The sequence below is a fragment of the Cibotium barometz genome, chromosome 12 (assembly GCF_041138505.1).
Source record: "Cibotium barometz isolate CiBa-2024 chromosome 12, ASM4113850v1, whole genome shotgun sequence".
NCBI lineage: Eukaryota > Viridiplantae > Streptophyta > Polypodiopsida > Cyatheales > Cibotiaceae > Cibotium > Cibotium barometz.
Window position 1 is genome coordinate 40,212,520 of NC_141057.1, and position 8,242 is coordinate 40,220,761.

Consider the following 8,242-nt stretch of genomic DNA (forward strand, 5'->3'; position numbering starts at 1 on the left):
CATGCAAAAAAAAACCCCATATTGATGGTAAATATTGCTAGGATACTTATATACTTCAGCAAACATTTGGATTGACAACAAAGCATGAAACCTAAGCCTTTCAATCACTAGTTGATTGTTTCCACTCCATACATTTGAGAGCAAAATCTGCCTTTAATTGTCAAAAGAGTGCACGAATCCTCTTAAAATGAAGGAGCTCAATGATTGGATGTACCATAAAACCTACCACCACCCTCAAAGTAGTATGTGTAAGTGCCTCTTCTATTAACATGTACACTCTAATTGGTGAGATCTCACACATAGTGTTTTATAAGAATTCATAAACTTTGTTGGCTTGCACTGGACACACTCGAATCTCTTCAAAAGCAAGCTCGTCTGAAACTCTAGAAGTCTAACCTAGCCTATTGGATAGGCAATAAAGCACGAAGCCTAAGCCTTTCAATCACTAGTTTGATTGTTGCCACTCCATACATGTGATAACAAAAAAAATTACATTTAATGCACACCCCTAGCCATGAGTCATCTTGAAAATGAAGGAGATCGATGATTGGATGTACCGTAAAACCTATTGCCACCCTCAAAGAAATATGTGTAAGTGCCTCTTCTATCAAGGTGTATACTCTAATTGCTGAAACATCGTGCATGGCCATCTATAAAAAAAACATAAAATTTGTTAGCTTACACTTGAACACACCAAACATCTTTAAAAAAAAGCTCATCCCAAACTCTAGAAGTCTAACCTAGCCTTTGATATTATAGGTGGGGGGGAATTGTTTCACAAGGAAACAATCTATAATATCTCCTCACCCGACAGACCTACTGCTGTAAGGTCCTTTGCCATCTTACTTGCTCTCGAACGAGAACTTATCTTTTATAAAATGATGCTAGAACATATAAAGTCGCCTTACCTTGATCTTAGTACCAAATAGGGAAAGTCTATAGGCTTCTATGCATACTTACTTAATAGAGGCATCATTTTTTTAAGTTTGGCAAACCTAGTGTAAAAACTGGTTACTTGTATATGTGTCATTTTTTACAATAAGTAATACACATTCATTCCATTTTCGTCTCTCTTATTTCTTGCATGTATGCTATGAGTTTTTTTTACTTATGCTATATAGGCCCTTTAGGTCTTACACACACTATATACTACACACTGCGCTTATACTTCACCAAATCTCGGGTTGGGAGACATGAGCACATAAAGACATAAGCATGCATATGTAAACTTGTAGATTTGAACATGCATACGTGAGTCTGGAGACATTAGTTAATAGACATGAGTATAAAGGTGAGTATACCTAATATTGTACTAACCAATTATTAGTTCCTTAAAGACTTACAAGAACATACCTACTCATTTCCTTTAAGGAATTTTTTTATTATATACAATCTGTAGCAGCCTATAATTTTCAAGGAGAATTTTGTCCTTTCCAATAATTAAGGCGTTAAAGTATTATTGTCCTAGTAATTACATACCAACCGTGACATAGGCCTTTTGCATAAAATTATGTACCCAAGGTATGCCTACTTCATGAACATATAAAACGTGAGCTTATTTCATTAAAACAAGTGTATAAGTCAACAAATGTGAGTTAATACATATGAGCCTAGAGACGTGAGTCAACACACACGTGAACCCAAAGACCTGAGCCTAGCACAAAAACAAAAAACGTTAAAACTCACAAAAAAAAATGTATATTTGTAGCCTAAGCAAAATAAACATATTGGAAATCAGTTTCAGACCTACTTTAAGAAGCACTAGATTGAAAATCGATCTGACTAATTATTAAAAATGATAATATAGTCAAATATAGTGCATCAAACCACACTTTCTCAAACCCAACCAACCTTCAATCCCACACAACATGCACTCAATCACTACTACATGCTGCCTATGTTCTGGACAATGTTTTTCGACGCTTGTCGTGGCATCGAAATAAGCGTCTATATAAGTGTCTTTATTAACGTCGAAAAAAACGTTACTTTAAATGTTGGAAAAAAAACGTCGCTATATGCGTTGCAATAAAAGTCAAAAATTTTATTTTTTACTTTTTGTTTCTTTTTCACTTTTAGTATTTTAAAATACTTGTAAAATTAAATGAACCTAATAAATACATTACCATCAAATCATAACATGTGAGATTATTTGCATGTTTACAAAATCAAAGTTGATCATTTATCAATCCTCTCATCTTCAAAAAGAATATTAGCTCCAAAAATATCTATTTCAAGGAAAATCCCTCCATCTTCAAATCATGTGGGAATAGACGATGCATCTATGTCGGCCTCTAAATCTTCTAGCTCTGGCTCTGGTTCCTCATTTGCTGGCTGCTGGCTCTTCGTTAAGATCACCGTCTACCGTGTTTGAAACATTTTCTGTGTTTGATTGTTCGATGTCTATACCTTCATCTAGCCCTTGCTCTTGCTGTACTTCGACATGTAGTGGAACTTGATCTTGTTGGCCCACACCAATCTCTGCTTCATCTTCATCTATTTCCATGTTTCATATATTTGTTTATTACGTGGTGCCACTTGGATTACAAACCACCAACTTAAATCTCTTGGGTCCTCCTTAAAGATTATTTTCTCACAATGCTCTAGTAGTACAAATGTGTTTTTTATTACGTGGTGCCACTTGGATTACGTGGTGCCACTTGGATTACAAACCACCATCTTAAATCTCTTGGGTCCTCCTTAAAGATTATTTGCTGACAATGCTCTAGTAGTACAAATGTGTTTTTTTGATCTGTCCATATCTTTGTGGAGTCCACTTGAACCAATCTGGATTTGTCTCTTTGTACGGTTGCATGTGCTCATGGTGTGACTACCTTGAACCACTTAACATCAAATATAAACATATGAAACTTTCTAAAGCTAACCTTGATGATATCTTGGATGTTTCCAAAGTAATCGAGCATATTCGCATCCGTATTTGAATCACTTGCACTAGTCTTGCTTTTATGCATGAAATTTGCTTTAACACCACAATCGAATGTTGTTCTCTTCTTATCGATCCGCTCCACTCAAAAATGGCATCCATGTGACCATAGTGCTACAAATTTTTGATACTAAAAGAAAATAACACATCGTTAGATTATGGAGAAGTTATAAACAATATTTGGAAAACATGTGAACATATCGAGGCTTAGAATGAATGAAATCACCTACACGGTAGTCACAACCGTATGCAAGCTCCTCTTCCTCATTCGTCATAACTTCATCACAAAGTTTTGCTTCTTGTAAGGTTTGTTTGAGTCATCTACTTGATGGAAAGTCTGGAAGTGTAGCAAGAAGCGATGAAGGGTATGGTCGTCCAACTCCTTCGAAAAGCTTGACGAGCTCGATTCCTTTCATTCTTGGCCTCTCCATACCGCTCGATCCACTTTTGAATACTCTTTGAGTTTAAGATGCAAAATTTATTGATCTTATCTCGTAAGGCCACATCCATGCTTCTCTCAATCCCTTGTCCTTGTGGCTGTTCTCCAACTACCCTATCATCCTCTTCCGTTGACCATAGTTTAAGCATTTCAGGGTCTACGGTACTAAGAATCTCTGTGATGTACACGAGGGATTCTTGCACAAGCCATCCTATTGTAAGACTTCCCTCTGGGTGAGCTCTTTGACGAACAAACCCTTTTAGCGTCTTTATGAACCTCTCAAAAAATAACATCCAACGTGAATGGACAACCCCTGCCACAGCCACCTCATCTACAACCTCGTCTTTAAGATGTTGGTCTCTCAGGAGAAACTTCTCCACTAATGTAATTGCTTCTATGACATTTAACCGGGCTACTTCTAAAGTTTCTTTTCTTATCTCCTTGAATGAAATCCAATGGACCACGGTGCCAATCTTGTATATTGTATCCCTTATGTTGTTGGTGAGGCAACTTTTTATGGCCACCACAGGCAAGACAAATTTCAAGAACTTGTGTGCTAATCATGTGATTTTAAGCCAGAGAGCTTGTTATCCATTGTAAATGCACCCTTTAGGCAGTGCATACATCGAGTTGGAGTACAAAACTCCGAAATGCACTTCTTAACTTGAGCTTTATCTTCTTTTGTCAATACCCAAGGAGCTTTAGGTAATAGCAGCTTACCATCACTTTTGGTTCGGGGCCATAAGTGTCGCATATGATCACTTATTTGTAAATCCTCCCTTTGGCCCTTGCTCTCTGTGATCCCATTAATAGTCTTCCAAAGCACTACGGCTATATTTTTAAAAATATGCATAGGGTAAAGCAAATGGTTAAGTAGAAGACCTTCCCAATATGGTAGTTAGTAGAATATGGACAGCCGCTTCATTCTAGGGGGTGGAGACCCTTCGTTGTTCTCCCATGCTCTCTTCTAATTGCTTGCCTTTAGTGTAGGAGGAGGTCGACCCAAATAGCCCTCACGTAGCTCATGGTCCTTTGGTAGATACTTCTTGTGACCCTCATACACCATCTTTCTCAAGCCTCTTGAATGACGAAAATCTAGTCTAGGTCCACACAAAGGGCATGCATTGTATCCAGAGATTGATAATCCTGTATTAAAATAAATAATATTACACAACCATCCACATATATATATCAATAGGTATTACATAATAACAAAATAGCTTACCACTGCATTCTCCGTAGCCTGGCCAATCGTGCATAGTCCACATTAGTATTCCTCGTAAATGAGAACTCCCTTTGTCCAAACCTCTTTGACATGTCATGAACATCAATTCCTTCCCAAAAACTTTGTAGCTCCTCTATTAATGTAAGGTTCCACCCTTCCAAAAATAGGGGAAACACTTAAGATAGTCCACTAAGTCTTATCTTAGAGAAAATTTTCTATTTATCGACACACCTTGACCATGTAGAGATTCAAGGATACGATTCATAGGTAAGACCTAGTCCTATCCCGCAGGGGAAGCGTGATCTTCTAAAAATCAAATCACCCATAGGGTAATTGATCATAAATTGGGCAACAACTACTAGACTTGATTTTTAGAGACAACGCTTTTTTCCTCGTCCATGCAAGAAGGCACATCCGCTGGCCTAGTCTTCTAGAATAGAATTGCCCGAGAACCTATTTATCTAACGTAGGGCTTTCACTTAATATGTTGGAAAGCTACCCGACTAATCGGGTCCACCCGTCCTCCGTAGGATAGTGCCATCGGAGCATTCCATCCTCCCACTTTCCACCCCTACTCACGTGTCAATTTGTTTTCTAATTAATCCTACCACACTATTTGACATAAATAAACATGTTCCTTAATTAAGACCCTTTTCACAAGGTTTATTAAAACAGCCTTTTTCCACAGTACAATAATGCCAAAAAAAGTTTATACATGAATCAATTCCATACAAGCCAAACCGGCTCTCTTATTCTTTTTTCCTTTATACCGTCGATGATCTAGAATTCGGCCTTCAAGCCTCTACATGCTGGGCAAAACCCTACGGGACCATACACCTCATCGTCGGCTGCCGCTGTTGGCAAGGACTCAAGCCAGCCTGTCGCCCTCTCAGGCTCCATCGCTCGATCCTCCCGTCCCTCAGAGGGATGTCTGCGCAGTAGGGTGGGCTAATTCACCGCACTAGCTTGGGCCCTCAAAACTAGACAGCATCATAATCACTCGCCTCAATCGGCGAACCTCATTCTCCCAATGGTATGACGGATACCATGGGCCAACTCTGGGCCTTACTAACGTCTCCGCCGTCCGGCTATACAAGCACAAGAACGGGGCAGCGTCAAGGCAGGGAGAGTTGTACCTGTATCTTAATTTAACCAAGATAACAGTCCATTTACTCACTAAACTATAGGACTAGAATCCATGTTAGCTTCTTAAGAAAACAATCCTTTTCACAAAGATTTTAGCATTTCAACTTGAGATTGCGAATAAGACATTCTTTATTAAGGCATATGCTGTTGTTTAAAACAATACAAACTTTAAATAGTAAATCAATCAAATAGATCACTATAATCAATAGAGAAGCCGGGGTCATACCTCAACCTCTAAGAATGATATATAATTGAAAAACAAAATATGTATATACCTTATAGAAATTTGTCATTTATCGTTGCCTTTGCTTGTTAACAAGAGATTTAGAACTTGACATATGAGAATAGAGTCTTCTAATACTTTCTCTTTATGATTGAAATCATCCAATCATCTCCTCTTACTCGTACTGTGACTCTTCTCTCTTTCTAAGATCTATGGCAAAATAGCCTTCTCTTACAGGGTTACGGCATACTATTCTTTCTCTAAAAGAAAAGCTATGGAGTTTTGGTCTCTTCCTCAGAAAGACCATAGCAATCTAAGCTTCTTTTCTAAGATATTAGATAAGAATGAAGGGATATATACATCTCAAACTCTAAGATTACCTTGAGGCTACTTGCTGCCTTCTTACAGTTTTCCCTATGTAGAGACCCTGACAGAATCAGCAAATTGTTTTGGTTATAACTCTCTGATATAAACTCAGAATATGGTTATATAACCAATCAAAATAACGAGAACATATCTGGTCTACAAGCCAACGCGGGTAGAGTAGGCAAAAACGTCTGTATATAGCCACAAACGCACCATCTTTAGAAACTCGTTGTTTTTTCACATTTTTAGTATGCATGGACTCTTAATATGTAAAAGTACTCTAAATATGACCTCTTATCACCTAAATTCGAATTTCTATATTTGGAGATACTTATCTCTTATAATAGAACTATTCTTGTCTTCTTATTTCTTTTAGGATTTTTGGAGCTAATATTTTTATTCTAACACTTTCCTAATGTTTCTAGCCTTATTGTCTCACTCTTCTCTAAGTACACTCTCTTTCCTTATTGAAATCTATATTAAAAGAGACACATACATACATGGCTTAGGAGGGACCTTACAATTAAATGGGGCTAAGTACACATCCATGTTGGCCACCTTGTACTCCCTAGGGACTATTAAACCACGATGGAAGATGTCCCTTCTTTATTGCTAAACCACGGTGGAAGATTGTAGTTCACAAGACAAACTGGCCATGTGCTCCATGTTGAACTTTTAAGACCAAACGGGTTCACACATCCATATCTAGCCCGAGGTGAATATTACGAGGTTCCTCATTAAAATATGGCCACTTCTCTTCAATGTGTCTCCAAGTAGGGCAATCAGAGGGCACACACATAACATCGTGCATGGATATATTGGTTCGATGCCAAGACATCATAGGCGCCATGGATTTACACTTGAACATGGTTTGAAATAGTGGAATGATAGGGAAATGCTTGAGTACTTTTGCAAGAACCCTTTCTCCTTGGACATCTTTCCTATATTTGGATTCTCCACACTGTGGACATTGTGCAATGCCTGCACGCTCGTGTGCCGATAAAGAACACAATCATTTGGACAAGCGTGGTAGGAATTGTAGTCCATATACCAATGGATTGTAATATGGATTTTGCATGCATACGGTCTGTAGATGCATCTCCTTGCCTTCTGGCAATATTTGATCGCTCAATGACATGTCATATTCACAAACGATGATTTAAAAAAGGTAAAAGAGAGAGATTAAAAATGGAAAGGGTGATAAGTACTTACGCAAAAAGTTTTGATACGCTAGTATTGGACCATACAAATATTGATTGCAAGTTTAGCAATGCGAGGCATGTATGCAAAATAGATATACATGCACCATGATACAGAGGCGTACGGGCCAACCTATGCAACTCTTGCTCTTCTCTTGGGCCTGCTCCGTACGTCGATGGACATCGCCCATCTCCTGCGGTGTTTCTCGCTCGATATCCCCGATCATGTAGGGTGTCTATCATGTCATCCGTCTTGCTCCAAATACGTGAGAGAGTCCACCATAGTTTCTTTTTCACCAGGAGGCTGATTAGTACTTGCTTGTGTCGTTATCCATCTAGTACTCCGCTCAGGTTGAAGGTTCAAGTAATTGATCTGTTACTCATTTTGAGGACACACATTCGTAACACCAAATAATGCATTTAGATGCTCAACTGGAAATAAACCGTTTTTCTTTACATGTCGTTTTGCAAATTCTTCATGGTCGAGAGATTTGGTACTTACACCGATTGCAAAGGAACAAGCATTTCTCCTCTACGTTCGGGTGTCCATCCGTGTTTGTAGTGGTTCATAACATCCATGATTGTAAATTTGTGTTTTTTGGGAGAGGAGGAATGGCCCTTTATATATGAGGCCATAGTTTAGTCGGCCAAAGTTTAAATTCTAATGGGAAATGTGTCGACGACGGCGGGAAATTTCAAAGAT

At 38.4% G+C, this 8,242-nt stretch overlaps 1 pseudogene; it reads right to left on the bottom strand.

Moving 5' to 3' along the window:
• Positions 1–2,320: 2,320 nt before the first annotated feature.
• Positions 2,321–4,613, bottom strand: LOC147633399 (uncharacterized; annotated as a pseudogene).
• Between the last annotated feature and the right edge of the window lie 3,629 nt (positions 4,614–8,242).